Consider the following 18,534-nt stretch of genomic DNA (forward strand, 5'->3'; position numbering starts at 1 on the left):
TGACTTTCCTTGTCCTCGTTACATGGGTCTGGGGGGCAGGGCTGTGGGAGAACCTGCTGCTGCCCACCCGCCCTGGTGGTCCCGCCCAGAACCTCCTCCAGGGGCCCATCCTCAAGGAGTCGAAGGCATAAATTTCCCATCTCCAGAGACTGGGCTGGGCCAGCCTTCCAGAGCGAAATCACCCTCCATCCTAACTGCCCAGTCACCAGGCAGTGTCCTTTCAAAACAACGCCTGGTTGCCCTGACAACGGGCTTGGTGAGGTCATCACCAGGGATCTGATTGGTCGGAACAGGGATGATGGTTCCCAAGGGTGGGGGCCTCCCCGGGCCCACAGATGGGAGAGCTGGACTCATACCCAGGACTCATGTCCAGGAGAACCTTCCACCTGGGGTCTGGGGACTGCTCACGTGTGAACCCTCTGATTCTCAGATACCCCCTCGGAAGACAGGGTTCAATGTCGCCTCAGCCTGTTTTGTTTTTTTTTTTTAATTATATTTTTTTGTAGAATATAACATATTCTACAATACATTGAGGTGATGACTTTCCAAGTACAATTTAACAAGTAGTTAGAAAACAAATTTCAAAGAATATTATGGGTCACAGATCCACAATTTCAGTTTTTTTCCTCATTGTGAAATATAACGTATATGCAAAAAGGTAATAATTTTCAACCTAAGATTTAACAAGTAGTTATGTAGGAAATTTCCAGAAATGTTGAGTAACAGTACCATAATTTCAGTTATTTCCTTATTGTGAAGTATAACGTATATACAAAAATGTAAGAAGTTTCAAATTACAATTTAACAAGTAGCTATAGACCAAATTTCAAAGAATTATGGGTTACAGTTTCACCATTTCAGTTCTTTACCTCTAGCTATTCTAATACCCTAGCAACTAAGAAAAGGAAAATTATACGGAGATTCAGTATTCACAATCCTTTGTTAAATTCCATCTTGTCTATTGGTACCCCTTCCTCTAGCTTCACCATCACAATCTTCATGGCAGTCCAGACAGGGACCCTGTGACCCGAGGACAGAGACAGAGCCTTGGCTGCGGGCTTCGGAGGTAAACACGAGAACAGTGTCCAAAGAGGGCACACGGGGGCCTGCCAGGGTAGGAGGCCATGAGGGGCTGTGGGATTTGGCCCCTGCCCTGTATTGCCAGTGACCTCTTTTCTGAGGAATCTAAAAATGAGGATGCCAACTCCTTCTCCCCAGGCTGCTCCCATAGACCACCTGAGGCTTTCTGTTCTGCTGATGAAGAACCAGTTACTCCTTCTGATATATTTAAAAGAACTTGTACCCCAAAATACTCAAGTACAATTTCCAAATGATAGAAAGTGGAAAGGCCTTACTATAATAACTGGAACAGACAGCTCATATCTTTCAAGTCCTATAGTAAAAAAGTGTAGAAGCGAAGTCGCCCAAGCCAGAAGGGAGAGAGTGAGAAACAGTCTTGCGGAGCCTGGGAGAAGCTGTGAACGTCCTCAGGAAAGCAGCAAGCCCTTGTCAACCTTCTCCAATAGAGACAACATGCAACCATCTTGTCCTCTGTGTAAAAAGAAAACAGAAGGGGGCTGTGGCTGTTACTTCAATCACAGATAAAAGTCATAAGTGTCGTTAACAAGGCTGAATACAGTTTTGACCAAACATATGCTTAACAACATGCTATAATGGCCAGACTAATTATAGAATGAAATAAGAAAACTATTCTTAGAAATTAGATATAATCAATAGCAATCTCTTTTCTATTTTTAAAGTAAAAGTTGCATTATAGTACTCTTACAGAAGTCATGGCTTAATTAGAAATATTTTCAGTAGAGTTTTGCAAATGTGCAAGGTTAAGTTTGAATCTCTAATAATTCTATGAATACCCTCCTTTTTTTGACTCACCTGTGGTTCACCACCTATCCATCACCCATGGTTCAAACATAAAAATAGAATATGATTGAACTGAATGCATCCTATGTTAAAGGCTCTATAAAGACTCTGTAACTTAGGCTGGAGGAGTCTTCTGATCTCATATCCAACTAATTCTGGAAGGTCCCCATGCTTGGTAATGGATCAACTTATTTTCACATTGTAAACTTGTTCCTTCAACCTTAAGTTCTCCTTCAGTAAAAATGTGTGGAAGTTGAATTCTTGTCTCGGGTGCTCTTTATTTTAAACTATTGTCTGTCCTATACTCTCATTGGAGTGGGAGGTTGCTAGAATGAAGCCCAAACCAACTGAATCACGATCTGAAAAGGCTCAGGCCTTTTTTAACGGAGATCACAGGTTTGAGGTGTCAAGAGACAAACCTGTGACAAACTGGTGCCCAATGCGGGGCTTGAGACAAGAATAATTTTGATTTTATACTTCGCATCTTGGTTAATTTATCCCTAGAACTTGAAGCACAGTCTAAGGTAATGGCTCAACCTTGAAACAGCAACCTGGAGGGCTCCAACCCCACTGAAAAGAGGGACCCTGCACCCTCACTCCCAAATAAGGCATTTTTTCAAGAGGAGCTGGGGAAATGGTCGGGCTAAGGACAGGAGAAGGGTGCAGCCCCAGGTGAGGGCCTCGGACCTTTTCCCCAGGAAGATGAGGCTGCCAGGCTCAGCCTATCAGCCCCAGAGACTGCCAAGCCTCTTTCAGCCACTGAGCATACGTGCGTATGTCAGGAGATGAACAAATTCACTTACGGACAAAGCAGCTGCTCTTCCTCGACCATCATGGAAACCCCTGGTCTCCAGTTGTCACTGAGGCACCTTCTCCAAGGGGCTTCTGAAGGTCAAGCTATGTGAGACAGGGCATGCTTAAGAGAAATAAGCCTCATTCTCCTATACCACAAGGAAACCTCTCTCCTGCCTTCTTCCCAGCACTTACCACCATAGGGTGGGGGGCCGATGCTGATAGGATAAGGCCAGCCAGCTTTTTGCCTCCTCTCTTTAACTCCCCACAAGCCCTCATTTCCTGTGCCTGCTAACGTCGGCAATGAAGAGGAGAAAAGAAGAGGCCCCCATCTCCTGATGCCAGAGATGGGATCCCAACGTGGCAGAGCCCAAGTGCCTCTGTAAACTGAAGCATGCTGTTCCGGAATAAGAGAGGTGATGGCGTTCACTGTTATCAGAAAACTACAGTGGAGTTTTGCATGTGTCCATCCCAGGACCAGCTGAGGACTAAGCCAGTGTGGGCAGCAGCTGTGGTCCAGGGCAGGGCCTGTGAGGCTGGAATCCTTACATCCAGTCTCCCCACCGCTCATGAGAAAGAACAACAATTCTCCCACCTCCACCCCACCCAGGTGCCCATCTCCCCACGGGCCAGGTAACGCTGGGCAGGTAGTGACCAGGACACAGATGCTCAGGAAAGCAGTCATCCAGAGAGGTTACCTGGAGCAAGAGACCCAGCCACTGGCGCTTCTGAGTATTAAACAACAACAACAACAACAACAACAAAGCAATTAGCCTCCAGTCGTGAGTCTCCATCCACACCTAGGAAGATGCAAAGCTCTACCTCAGCGAATTTTCCAAACAAAATACATGTTTCTTTTTTGCTTCTGCCGCTATTCAAGTTCACCAAGAGACGGGAAACCCACCGCTGACCGGAAGCCTGGCTGGGTAGCGGAACGAGGAGCTGCTTCTTGGTAAAGGTCTCCTCCTAGGAGGCAGGCAGTGCGCACCCCAAATCCTGCCCTCGCCCCCTTCCTGGGCCCGAATCCGTAGTTCCCTCCCGGGTTGCTACCCCTTCTCCCTCCGGGGAAACGGTTTCTCAGGACTCCAGGATGGGGACGCAGCTTCTAAAACCTGCTGGCGCAACCCAAGCCCCCACCCCCACACCCCCCTCCATCCTGACCATGACGAAGTTTTCCCACATCCGCACATCCTCCCGCTCCTTATCTTACCCAGCGAAGCTGCCCCCAGTCCCGCGGAAAGACGCCCCCCGCAAGCCCGCCCAGAAGCTGGACCAGGTGCAGCCCCTCCGCGCTCCTGGACGCGTCTACACAAACTTGTTCGCCCATGGCTGGGGGAAACCCTGCTCTCAGCCCGCGCTGGGGTCCCGGCTTGGGCAACCGGGAGGCAGCACTCACCCCGCGATCCCGGACCGCTGGGGTGCCCGGCATCGGCGGCCACAAGCCCGCCTCCCCAGGGCGCCGAGCCCGCAGCTCCGCAGCGCCCGGAGCCGCTGCGCCCCGGCGCCCTCACGCCCCAGGGCCGCCCGCTGCGAACGACAGAGGCGCCCCCGGCCCAAGGCGTTGACCGCCTGGCTCCCTCGGGCTGCGGCCGTCCGGGGTGCGCCGCGCGGGAAAGCAGCGGCGTGCACTGGGCGGCGGGCGCCGAGCGCGGCGGGCCAGCGAGCGGGCGCCCGGCTCTGCACATGCTCACTGGCGCGGCGGAGGGGCAGCGGCCGGCTACCGCCGGGTCCTAGAGGCGCCCGCAGCGGCTCGCCGGGAGGAGTCGCGGCTTCGGTGGCGGGGACCCACACCCTGACCCCGGCCGGGGGACACGCACACGGGCCACGGCGCCTCGCGCCACTGCCACGCAAAGAAGCTGACACCCACTCTCTTCCACACCCGCCCAGCAACAGCCTTACTCACTGTGATACACGCACGCGACCGCATCGACAGCCACCCACACACACACGCGCGCACCCATACACACTGGGCAATGCCACACACGAGCACGCCGCCACACTCAAATGCAAACAGTGGCAGGCGCACACTGATACAAAGACACACTGAAAATCCTATTTCACAGACGAATACATTGACAGCCACACTCCCATGCACACACGCCCTGGGCTCTGTCTCCCAGAAGCAAACTGTGATCCTGTGACAGGCGCACACACACATAAACACACACACTGCCACACAGTTGTTCACCCTGATCCAAACACAGAATCAGACACACACTGGGTCACTGTCCTGTAGAGACCTAAACACTGACACCCACATTCTTGTGCACAGACACACACATATACACACAACTCTGCCACACTCACAAACAAGCACATACAGGAATGGACACACACACACACACAGTCTGATACAGTTACTCACGGAGTCACTACCATGCAGACAAACACACTGACACCCTCTACCCTGCCCACACATACAGAGCTCTGCCACCAGCTTACTACACTGCCCCACATGACACAAGCAGCCACACTCAACACCCAGTGACGGACCCACACCTTGACATAGTCACAAACAGAAGCAGGGGCGCATTCCAGAGTCCACTGACAGGCTCTTGTTGAGACACACAGAAGGCTCTGACACACGCACTGAGGTGGACACGCACTGATACAGTCACGGCTATACAACCACACTGCTGTACCCAATACTCCTCTTCAAGGGCTGGATCCAACCTTCCGCATTTCCCACACACACACCCCACCCCTGCTCCCCAGAAGCCCCAAGCCCCAGTGCCCACCCCTGCCCTGCCGGGTGCACCGGAGGGCTCTGTCCTCACCCAGGGCTGCCGCTGAGATGCTCAGAGAGGCTGAGGCCCCGCAGAGGCTGAGGGAGCAGGTGGCTGTGGCCCTAACCCCGTCTTCCTGAGAGGGAGTTTCTTGCCTCCAACTCCCGCTACGGGCAGAGCTGACTGGTAAGGCTGAGAGGAGCCCGTTTGCAACAGGCACAGGACAGGCAGGCAGAGGAAGTCTGGGACTGTTAGGAGCCCCATTTATGTAGGTCAGTCATGTGGCTCCCGGATCAGAAGAGACTTGCTTAAGTTCACCCAGTCAGTCAGGTAAAGCACCAGGATTCGAACAGAGTCCACACCCTCAGAATGAAGGCTGAGGGTGCTGGAGTCCTTGAGTTATTGAGGGGTACACAGAGTGAGAGACAGGCCCTGTGTTGCCCAGCATTCCTAGCTTGCAGAAGACTCCTTCACACATGCATATCCTTCACAAAATGTGAATATTTGTGCTGTTACAACACAACACAGCAATAATCCACCATGCACTTTTTCAATGCTTTGCAGGTTCAAAGCCCTCCCCAGAACCAACGACCTCATTTGCAGAACCCAGTGCAAAATGAAATGTGGGTTCCTGGCTCAAATAGTGTTAAGACTATCAAGATGAGGACAGCAGAACATGAAGCCAAGCGCCAAGCACTTTGAGCACAGGGCCCTGTGTGACTGCACAGGTGGCACATCCGTGAAGCTGGCCCTGCCCTCAGGGACCTATTGTCCCATGTAAAAGTCACAATAATCCTGCAGTGTCTTCATATACCCAATTACAGATGAAGCTCCTGGAGCTCAAAGGTGGATAATTGCCCCAGGCTCCCAGCAAGTAGGTCAGGAGCAACTTGAGCCCAGCTCCTGTGGAAAGCCAAGCACTGCCCCCCAGATGCCTCTCAGTGGGGGAGGCCACAGCTGCCTCCAGGGAAGAGTTGCCTCCAGGAAGTCTGCCTGATAGGCACCTGCACTGCCAAGCCTCCAGGAGAGCGTCCCAGGCCCTGCGAGGGTAGACAGGCAGGGGCCCTGCTAACTCTAGGCAGAGATGTTGAGAAATGGGGTGCATACGAGAATCCATGAAGTGGCTGAGAAAGGCTTGGAAGGCACAGCTTTGGCCACCTGCTGGGTGTCAGAAAGGCCAGGGGAACTTCAGAGCGGGGACCAGGCCCTCCTCCCTAGCAGTGGTGACAGATAAAGCATCTGAGGAAGCTGCATCACAGGATAATATCTCTACTGAGGAATCTGATGATGAGGATGCTGATTCCTTCTCTCCATGCTGCTCGCATATTCCACCTGATGTTTTCTGTTCTGATAGTGAAGAAGCAGTTATTCCTTCTGATATAGAAGCATATTTAACAGAACTTTTACCTAAAAACACTCAGGTGCAATTTCCAAATGATAAAAAGTGGAAAGACCTTACTATGATAACTGGAACAGATGATTCATATCCTTCAAGTCCTATATTGGAAAATTATACTGAAGGAGATGCTAAACAGTTAAAAAAAGCTGTTGAATATTTTCAAGAAAGCAGCAAGGCCCTCTCAACCTTTTTAGGTATAGATAACATGTAATCATCTGGTCCTCCATGAAAACAGGATGGAGATGTGGCTGTTATTTTAATCATAAATAAGTCATAAATAATGTAGCAAGGTTAAATACAGTCCTAATCAAATGTATGTTTATCAATATTATGTAATAGCTAAATTAATCATAAAATAAAATGAGAAAACAAGAGACAAGCAATAGTAATCTCTTTTCTAATTTTTAGACTTTGTACAAGTAAAAGTAATGCTCTTACAGAAATCATAGCTTAATTAGTAACAATATTATCAGTAAAGTCTTACAGGCATTCAAGACTAAGTCTCTGATAATGTAAAAACCCTCCTTTGATCTTTGACCACTTGTGAATCAAGACACTTTGCTTCAAAAGTCACTCATATTCATGATGCATCATTTAATGTAAAAATAGGTTATGACTTAATGGTATTCTAAATCAAGATACTATAAATTCTCTGTAACTCAGACAAGGGGGAGCTGTCTGATCTCATGTCCAGCTGCATCTGGAGGAGCAGGGGCTCCCAGGCTTGGTAATGTATCAATTAATTTTCACATTGTAAATTTATTCCTTTTACCTTAAGTGCTCCTTTAGTAAAAACGTGTTAAAGCTGAATTCTTATCTTGAGTGCTCTTTACTTTTAAACTATTGTCTGTCCGTATACTCTTGATTGAGTGGGAGGTTCCTTGATGAAGCCCAAACCCATTGAATCATGACCTGATAAGGCTCAGGCCTTTTCTAACAGAGATCACAGTTTTGAGGTATAAAGAGATGAACCCATGACAGCTGCCTGCAGTTGGCCTGATAGCAGCCACTCCCAATCCCATTCCAACTCCCCACCCTACAGATAACCATTTGGTTATCATCTGTGGCCATGTCCTAAAAGCAATTTTGGGAAGATACCCTGACATCACATGGACTTCCATGGTGGCCTGACAATGTGCTGACACATGTCCAGTTACTGTGGAGTAATGCACCCTCTACCACCTCCCATGCAGATCTGCAACTAAGAATCAGACCAATCTGATCCCACTTCAATCCCATTTTCCCTTGTCTTCATAGATCCCCATTCTGGGGTCCTGTGTATTTACACTGGCTCCCAGCTTCATATTATCTGCTGATTTTTCCTTCCTTCCTTCCTTCCTTCCTTCCTTCCTTCCTCCCTCTCTCTTTCTCTCCTCCTTCTCATCCATCCATCTATCTTTCTTTTCCTTTCATTTATTTACTAAGCAAGGCCCCCACTATGTGTTCAGTTTGGGTTGAACACTAGAAACTCTTCATAAGGAAGAGCTCAGTCTCCTCAAGGAGTTCCCAGTGTAGGACAGTTGACAAGGAACCAGATCCAAAGTGCCATTCCCAGGACTTCCCCCTCCTGACTACAAGATGGCTACTGTAACTCCATACATGACGTCTCCAAATGGTAATGCCCAAGGGCAAGAAGGAAGGGGACACTTCTCATGATTCTCCCTTATCAAGGAAGAAAAACTTTCCCGCAGCTCCCCCTCCACCCACCCACCCACTCAACTTCCAGGTCCCATTGGCCAGAACTGGGCTACAAGCATATCCTAGAACCAATCACTGCCCAAGGAGAATGGATTTAGGTCAAGCCAAGATTCTCTGAGCACACTGCCACCGGATCAAAACTGTTCCTCTGCTAGAAAGGAACATCTTGGGCAATGGCTATTGGTAAGGCAGCTAGCTGGGTGTACCACTTATGTAAACGGTGCATTGGAAACCAAAATAACTTTTAACACCAGTTTGGAGGAATTCAGGGAAGGCTTCCTGGAGGAGGTGACATTTAAACCATCTCTTGAAAGAGCAGTAGCCATTATCTGGAACATAGAGAGAAGGGATTATTCCAGAGGAGGGGCGGCATCCGGTGCAAAGACAAGGAAACAGGAAACACATGGTGTGTTGGGGGGATTGCCAATAGCTTGGCATAGTTAATGAAAAATCAGGGACAGTGATTGACTGTGTGACCCCTCCTTCAGACCTCTGACACCAATGGACAAGGCAGGACTGAGGACCAAGCCTGAGCCATCACCATGGTGAGCTCCCTCCTGTCACCTAGTCACCACCACCCTTTGGAAACAGTCATCCAACAAGTTATGAATCATCAGTCCTATGAGATGCCTCATGTTGACCAGAGTGGTTGGTCACCCTAAACTCTAACTTGGTCTCTTTGGAGCTGAGTAGCCTGGGGAACCAAAGAAATACAAAGAGATCTTCATGAGAGTCATTCCTGAGCCCAGGCACTTGTGAAGTAAAGATTGATTGTGAGGACTGTGAGTATTCCACAGCCTTTGTGTTCAGGCCACACTCTTCCAACTCTTCAGACCTACAATCCAGTGCTTGTCCAGCCCATTTGCATGCTTCTTTGATCTGTCCTTAATGGATGTTGGGCATACTAGGGGTTTGTGGTTAGCAGAGTTCTCCAAGAATCTTTTAGCTGTCATTCTGAGCACCAATCATCAGAATCCAGGGGATAGGAAAATGTGACACATCCAGATACCTTCAAGCTATATCATCTACCTAGATGGCAATTCTCAGCCATGTTTCTCCCTTGACACTTAAGACAGACCAATTCTTATGCTCATTTGTCATTTCCATCTCACAGTCAAGATGTGACCACTCTCCATGCAAGAAAGCACGTCTTTCCTGCAACTGGGTGAGACTATTACAGAGATAACTTTGAATTCTCTCCATTTATTGTTTTTTAAAGAAAGGAAATCCTTTGCAAATGCCAGTGATTTATTATTAGCAAATTATTACCACCATGATAAGTTGTCCCAGAGTACAGTGACTACATCCTTGGGGACCACCAGTTTTGAAACAAGCCTCTTGCATTAAGAGGACCACTGCATGTGGATGAGTGGTTGCAGAGATATTAGAATTGACCAAAGTCACTGGCCATGACATTGAGTTCTGATTCACCATCCCAGATGGAGAGTCAGCGTCTACAGTCTCCACACTCCTCCCCATGATGGTATCCATGGCTAAATGCACCAGTGAGTCATGGACATCACTCATCACCCCCATCCTCCCTCCATTTCCCTTCCTCTCACTGTGTCTTTGCAAGAGCCTGAATCACTGAGGAGGGTTATGTCTTCACAGCCCTCTCCCCAACAGGCAGGTTGTTGAAGTTCCAGGTGTCCTGGTATCTGGTGCAGTAGGGATACTGCCATGCCCCATCATTCACAGGTAGAAAGCTTCAGGAACAGCCTTGCTGGCAGCCAAGAGACATGGCAAGAATCTGGAAATTAAGCCAAGTTCAGGTCCTAGCTTAACCCCTATGAACCTAAGCCTCTTCCATCTCTCAAAATCCACATGAAGAATCACCATTCTGCAACAAACAATGAAATAATAGATACAGGCAAGAATCATCTAAGGACACTAAAACCATTGGGTGAAATGATGTTAGGGAATGGGATATTTACACAGCCTTCAAGCATCATTCCACAAGTCAGCTATTAACCACAAAAGGAAAAGGATTCTTCCAAAATGCACAGCACTGGTGGATATCACCTTAACCAAGTGATCAAACTTAGCTTCACCAAAAGTGGGATAAAATTACAATATGTGTTTACTGATATGACACAATGAGAAGTACACACTTCCTTTATGTGGGATTCTTGCCAAACTCTCACCTGGATCTAACCATGAGGTGGTAATTAGACATTTCCTGATGGCTTAGACTCTTCAATAATAGCAATCTCATAATTTTTTAAGACAGGGGACTATTTTGGAATAAAAAAGGCTAAAGAAAATTGCAATGTGAGATCCTTGATTGATCCTAGATTTTAAAAAGAAGTTATAAATAACATTACATTGGACACCTCTTCTGCAGCATTTCAAATTGTCTTGGTCTCACCTCTTTCTCCAGTCATTTGCTTTAGCAAACATTCCATGCTGGCTTTGATCAGCTTTGTGCAGGGGTGACCTGACAATGCCACAACTCGGACTTTGTGGGCTGCCTGATCACAGCTCCACTGCTTCTCTTACTCCCCAGCATGGAACACCCATGCACAAGCTGGAGGTGCAAGGCTCTCAGTGCTCATAGGGTCACTCTTGACTAAGAAGAGACAGGAGCCAGTGGACAAATGCCTCTCCCCTCATCCTGCAGTGAAGAGCCTAAGATGCATGTCTTAGGGATCAAGCACTAGTTCCCTATAGTAGTGGCCAACTCAATCATCCTTCCTCATACTGACTTTTGTTTCTTCTAAAAGTTCTTCACTCATCTGCCCCTTACTCCTCTTTCCTGGAATTTCACTTCTCAACCCACCTGCATTCAAGCATTTATCTCAAGCTCATTTTTCAGGGGAACCAAAGCTAAGAGAGACATTTTGGAAACAGTTGAAGAAATTTGAATACAGACTGCATAGCAAATTATATTTTATCAATGTGTCATCATGCCTGCAATTTGCTTTCAAGTAAATTGTCAAGGAAAATTGTGTGCATGTGTTTGCAGAGAGACAAAGAGTAAGAAAGAATATTAAAAATTAGTGAATCTGAGAGATGGGGCAAGATGGCAGCATAAGGAGGTGTGGGATTTAGTTAGTCCCCTAGAGCAACTAGTAAATAGCCAGGAACAACTAGAAAATAGTCTGGTACAACTGAAGGGAGGACATCCATGACCAGACAACATCATACACCAGTCAGGAATGGGTGGAACAGCTGAGATCGCAACATAGAACTGTAAGTAAAACTCCCAAACTGCAGAGCTGACACCCCTCCCCCACCAATACAGCAGACTGAGTTGCAGAACTTTGCTATGGGAAAAAGTAGCAGTCACTGCTGGGAACAAGGGAATGTAGCTCAACCAACCTCCAACTATGGTTTTAATTAACAAATTTGGACTACTGAATACAGGCTACAAGCATAGATAAACCTGGAGCAAGCAGGAAAGGAATTTGGAGGTTTATCCTGGCAGAGAGGAGGCAAGGGCTGATGGAAAAAAATTCACAAATAAATAAAAACAAAGGATTCTGCTGAGCTCAGAATTCTGGAAAAGAGCTGTGCTCCGAGAAAATGGGCACACAGAACCAGGTACCAATTCTAGTTCTTGCCTGGTGAACTGGAGGGCTGGAGACTGACTCTGAAGAGGGGACTTCTTGTTTTTTAACCTTTTTTTTAATCTCTCATTCTAAATAGCTCATTAGAGAAAGTCTTAGGATTTTTCAATTGTCAGCACTGACCCAGGGAAGGGTGGAGTTAAGATACAGAGTCAAAGGAAAAACTCAAGTGTAGGAGACAACTCTCTAAAGGGCTTATCTTTCCTAAGAAAAGAGGATGGGTGGAGCCCAGCTCATGTGGATGTTGTCCCTCAGAGAACTCAAACCCCAGGGCCTGGGGTGGGAGGAGGGGACAGAAACAGCTTAAGCTGGGCTTCTGACACCCTCAGTCCCTGATGGGGTCAGGGTCCACTGAGAATTAAATACACCATACCTCTTTAAACCAGTGGAGAGCTGCAAGCTGACAAGCACCACCTGCTGGGTGGGATAGGAAAATCACAGAGGCTAGAGGCCTCATAGGAAAATCTGATAATCTCACTCTCAGGGAAACCTGATACTGAATACAGTCTCCTCCTGAGACCTGGGCCCATCTGGGAAAATCTGATTGGGATAATCAACGAAACCAGATTGTCCCGGCCCGCGGGACATTCAACGGAGGCTCCAAATCCTGTGAGGGAGGAATGGTATGGGACAAGAGACACGAGGAATGACAGCAAGACAGGTTTCTGATCAAGCTGCAAAACTTTATTGAAGAGGCAGGGTATATATACCCTAAGGTAGAGGGAGTGGCTAGTAAAGGCGGGTGGCGGTCTAGGATTGGCTGCTGCTGTTGCTAGGGTGGATGGCAGATGTAAGGCTAGCACGGGATTGGTGGCTACTGTTGCTGGGATAGAAGGCAGGTAGTAAAGCTAGCACCCTAGATGTGAATCTTAGGCGCAAACGGCTATCACTTCCATAGAAGGCTGAGGGCAACTTAAGCCGCTATTGCATCAGCCCCAGCTGTCATGTTGCATATCTCCGGCATCGCTGAGGGTGGATTTTATACATGCTACCTTAATCGTCCCCAACACCAGATATCTAGACAACAAAAAATTACAAATCACACTAGGAAAAGCAAAGATATGGCCCAGTCAAAGGAACAAACTTACACTTCAACTGACATACAGGAGTTGAAACAACTAATTATTAATCAAACAAATCTTCTAAATCAATTCAAAAATCAAATCAGTGAGTTGAGGGAAGATATGGTAAAATAGATGAAGGACATAAAGAAGACACTGGGCAAACATAAGGAAAAATTTAAAGTTTGAAAAAAAAACAATTGGCAGAACTTATGTGAATGAAAGACACAATACAAGAGATGTAAAACACAATGGAGACATACAACAGCAGATTTTAAGGGGCTGAAGAAAAGAGTCATGTACTGGAGGACAAGACATCTGATATCCTATACACAATAGAACAGATAGGGAAAAGGATGGAAAAATATGAGCAGGGTTTCAGGGAACTGAATGACAACTTGAAGCACATGAATATGCATGTCATGGGTGTCCCAGAAGGAGAAGAGAAGGGAAAAGGGGCAGAAAGAATAATGGAAGAAATAATCACTGAAAATTTCCATCTCTTATGAAAGACATAAAATTACAGATCCAAGAAGTTCAGCATACCACAAACATAATAGATCTGAGTAGACTGATTCCAAGACACTTAGTAATCAGATTATCCAATGTCAAAGACAAAGAAAGAATTCTGAAAGCAGCAAGAGAAAAGCAATCCATTACATACAAAGGAAGCCTGATAAGACTACGTTCAGATTTCTCAGTAGAAACCATGAAGACAAGAAGGCAATGGTCGAGATATATTTAATATACTGAAAGAGAAAAACTGCCAACCAAGAATTCTATATCTGGCAAAACTCTCCTTCACAAATGAGGGAGAATTTAAAACATTTTCAGACAAACAGACACTGAGTTTGTGAACAAGGTACCTGCTCTGCAAGAAACTAAAGTGAGCACTACAGGCAGATAGGAAAAGACAGGAGAGAGAGCTTTGGAGAAGAATGTAGAAATGAAGACTTTCAGTAAGGCTAAAGAGAGAGAGAGATGGAAAAAATAAAATAAAGTAGGATATGACATACAAAATCCAAAAGACAAAATGGTGGACAGTAGGCATTATACTGTGTGAAATTACCCAGAAACAAAAGGACAGATACTGTATGGTCTCATTAATATGGACTAACAATGAAGAGGGAAATTTGTGAGTTGAAAACACAAGTTATCAGGAGATAGAAAGAGGTTAGAGATTGGACAATTGGTGCTGAAGGAATACAGAAGATTCAACAGGATTGATTGCATAGATCCAGAAATGGATAGCACAATACTGTATGATGATAGCACAATACCATAAGTACTCTGAACAAAGATGAGTGTGAGTATGGTTGAAAGAGGAAGGCTAGGGGCATGTATGACACCAGAAGGAAAGATAGAAGATAAACACTGGGATTGTACAGCCTAGTGAAACCTAGAGTGGTCACTGACAGTGATTAAATGTACAAATATAAGAATGTTTTTAAATGATGGAGAGCAAATGAATGTCAACATTGGAAGGTGTTTAAAATTAGACAGTATAGGGGAAAAAACAATCAATGCAAACTAGAGTCTATAGTTAACAGTAACATTGAAAGATGATTCTATTAATTGTAACAAAGGCAATATACCAAAGCTAAACGTCTATAAGAGGGGGATATAAGTGAGTGATGGGAATTCTTGGTGGGGGTGATGTTGTTGGAACTTTTCATTGTATTTTATTTTTATTTTTCTTCTATCTTTTGTATTTTTATTCTTCATTTTTTTTTCCTTTTCCTCTTTCTTTGGGGAAGAGATGGAAATGTCGTGATATAGATTGTGGTGGTGAATGCATAATTATGTGATTATACTGTGAATCATTGATTGTTTACTTAGGGTGGATTCTACAGTGTGTGGAAAAAACTTAAAAAATAAACAGGGATACGAGTGCCAGAGAAAATGGGGAGAGAGGGATATACCTATTCCTTGTTGGTAGGGAGGTAGAATGGTGCAGCCCAGCTGGAGGGCAGTGTGTTGGTTCCACAGGAAGCTGACTATTGGGTTACCATATGGTCCTGCAAATTCCATTACTGGTTATATACTTGGAAGAACTGAGAGCAGGGACATGAGTGGACATTGCACACTGGTGTTTATAGCAGCTATATTCATGATGCACAATGGATGGACGTAGCCTAATGATACATCAACTGATAAACAGAATGGTGAACTGTGATGTATACATGCAATGGAATACCAAGCAGTGGCAAGAAGAAATGAAGTTGTGAGGTATGCACCTAGGTGAATGGACCATGAGGACAGTATGTTGAGAGTAATAAGCCAGAGTTCCATTATAATGCCTCACTAATATGGACTAACTATAATGTGCAAACTCTGAGAACTGAATCTGACAGCATAGGTTATCAGGGGAAGGCTTATGGCAAAGGTTCCTAGATTGTCAGCTCTTAAAGCAGTCACATCTATTCCTGAGTTGCAATGGTTTTCTCTAAATTCTGAGATGCTGAGCTGTTTGTGTATAACCTGGTTGATCTCTGTAACTTTGGGCATCTGTGTGCCACCTGAAACTCAGATCCAGAGTTCAGCATTACCCCATACAGTGAATGTTAAAAAGCTGAAAAAAGAGATCAGACTTCAATTAGAGATATGAATGAAATGGACTTGATTAGAACTAAGGTAAACCAGACTAAAGGGAAAAGGATGATATTGACTGTGTTTTAAAACTTCAACTTCTGTGTGAAACCAAAGGAAGAGATGCTTATTTGGTGCAAAATCTATACTTTCTGTAGCACACTATGTAATTTAACTTGTATGGTCAGTTTATTCAAACACTATAGTTACATGGAACCTTCAATAGGGGGCAAGATCTGGTTGGTTTGTACAGGGTAGAATGAAACTCCAATACATCCCAGAGAAATTTGGGCAGAGAATGAAGAGTGTTTGCAAAGACCCCTTGAGGGCCTGGAGAAAAATGAAGAAAGATTAAACTTCCCCACCTGGGGAATTCCTGATATTTTCACAAACATTGGGGAATACCATTATAGTAGGCCAAGTCCTCAATCTTGGGTCTTGCCCTGATGAAGCATGCTACTGCAAAGGAGAGGCTAAGCCTACCTATAATGGTGCCTAACAGTCACCCCCAGAGAACCTCTTTTGTTGCTCAGATGTGGCCTGTCTCTCTCTTAGCCCACTAGGCAGGTAAACTCACTGCCCTCCCCACTAGGTGGAACCTGACTCCCAGGACTGTAAACCTCCCTGGCAAAGTGGGACATGACTCCCAGGGATGAGCCTGGATCCAGAATTGTGGGATTGAGAAAGACTTCCTGACCAAAAAGGGGAAGAGAAATTAAACAAAATAAAATTTCAATGACTGAGAGATCTCAAATGGAGTCAAGAGGTCATTCTGGAGGTTACTCTTAAGCATTCTATAGATATCCATTTTTAGTTTTTAGTGTGCTAGAATAACTAGAAGGAAATACCTGAAACTCTTGAACTGCAGTCCAGTATCCTTGATTCTTGAAGATGATCCTATATAACTATATCACTTATATGGTGTGACTGTGTGATTGCAAAAACCTTGTGGCTTGCACTCCTTTTATCCAGTGTATGGACAAATGAGCAGAGAAAAGGGGGACAAAAAGTAAATGAATAATAGCAGGGGAAAGGAGTATCAGATGTTTTGGGTGTTCTTTTCTACTTTTATTTTTATTCTCATTCTTATTCTTATTCTTTTTTGGAGTAATAAAAATGTTCAAAAAATTGATTGTGGTGATGAATGCACAACTACGTGATGATACTGCAAACAACTGACTGTACACTTCGGATGATTTGTATGCTATGTGAATATATCTCAATAAAATTGAATTAAAAAATTAGTGAATCTAGGTGACATGAACCTAGGGTAGGTGGGTGTTTATTTTACTATTCTTCCAACTTTTCTGCAGGTTTGACATTTTTCTAAATAGAAAGTTGGGAGTATATGAGTGTTGAGTTGAACTGGAGTGTGTTTCACCCAATGTCCCATGACCTCCATCACCACCCCCCATCCCACCCCATCCACACTGGCAGGCACCCACCTTACTGCTCCAGAATGGCTCCTCTCGTCTGGAGATCAAGCAGTGTCTGAGGGAAGGCTTGAGAGATTCCATTCTCTGGAGTCTAGAAGCTTGTTTTAAGAGCTTGTATCTGCCCTTACTGGGGTCCTTGTTAAGGACCCTGATGATCCTAGGGCTTCTGGATTCAACCTTCTGGGCATTCCTGAATAAGCTTCAGCTTCTGAGCCACATTGCAGTGCAGGGAACATCAGTGACCCCCAAATCTGGATTTCTATGTATTCCTTTGTATTGGTTATTAGCTGCATAACCAAATTACCCCCAAAACTTAGTGGCTTAAGACAACAAATATTTGTTTTCTCTGTTCCTGGGAGTGAAGAATCTGGAGGCAGCATAGCTGTGTGGTTCTGGCTTGGTCTCTCAGGAGGGTGGATTCAGGGTGCCAGTTGGAGCTGCAGTCATCTGAAGCTTGATTGAGGCTGGAAGGTTCTCTTCCAAGTCAATCACATGTCTGTTGGCCTCAGCTCCTCATCTTGTGGTCCTTTCCACGGGAATGCTGACAACATGGCAGCTCATTCCCTCAGAGCAAGTCATCGAGTAATGAGCGAGCAAGAGAGAAAGAGAGAGAGCCCAAGATGGAAACCATAGTGTCTTTACACCTAATTTCAAAAAACATATACCATCACTTCTGCTGTATTCTGGGGGTCACACAGACGAGTCCTGGCACAATGTGGGAGGGGACTGTACAGGATGTGAAGACGAGATGAGGAGGCAGGGATCGTTGAGGGCAAGCTTGGAGGCTGGCACCACATCCCTGAATGATGTTTCTCCCTAAACTGTGTCTGACTTCTGAAATCTGCTGGGACACAGTTTGGGATGCCATGGGAGTTCCACCCCGCCCCCCTCCACCACACACACACACACACACACACACACACACACACACACACATCCCTCCTTAAACAGATTAGTGATGCTACCTTCCTCAGTTATCCTCATTGGGTGATGCTTCAAGCAGTGTTCAGCTGCCTGGGTGGAAGCACCTAGAACAAGGGTGCTGAGTCAAGCAGTCAGGTTTCCTTAGACAAGGAGGACAGAGGGGAGAAAGGAGTGGGTGATCATTACAATGGAACATTGCATCTAAGCAGGGTGAGGAGGACTGTGAAGTCAGGAGGACAGGATGAAGAATTAACAAGTGGTCATCACTGGTCAGAAATCTCCATGGGACTCCAGAACCGGAGAGCTTCCAATAGTGTTTAGTGTTGGAGATGAAAAAATTAAGCCTGAATGTGGATGTGATTGAGGAGGCAGGGGAAAGAAAAAATGGTCGTAGGAGAGTTGGTCAAAGAAATTCTTTTAGTTTTCTATATATGCATTATTTTTTCTATATCTTATTGT

The 18,534-nt window shown here is 45.7% G+C and overlaps 1 long non-coding RNA gene across 1 annotated transcript; it reads right to left on the reverse strand.

Annotated features, from left to right (window-relative positions):
* Positions 1-854: 854 nt before the first annotated feature.
* Positions 855-3,712, reverse strand: LOC119513837. The gene is made up of 3 exons (XR_005212697.1): positions 2,869-3,712; positions 2,685-2,778; positions 855-1,551 (listed from the first exon to the last, which is right to left on the reverse strand). It is a non-coding gene; the product is annotated as an uncharacterized LOC119513837 (long non-coding RNA).
* Between the last annotated feature and the right edge of the window lie 14,822 nt (positions 3,713-18,534).

This window comes from Choloepus didactylus, chromosome 18 (genome assembly GCF_015220235.1).
Source record: "Choloepus didactylus isolate mChoDid1 chromosome 18, mChoDid1.pri, whole genome shotgun sequence".
NCBI lineage: Eukaryota > Metazoa > Chordata > Mammalia > Pilosa > Megalonychidae > Choloepus > Choloepus didactylus.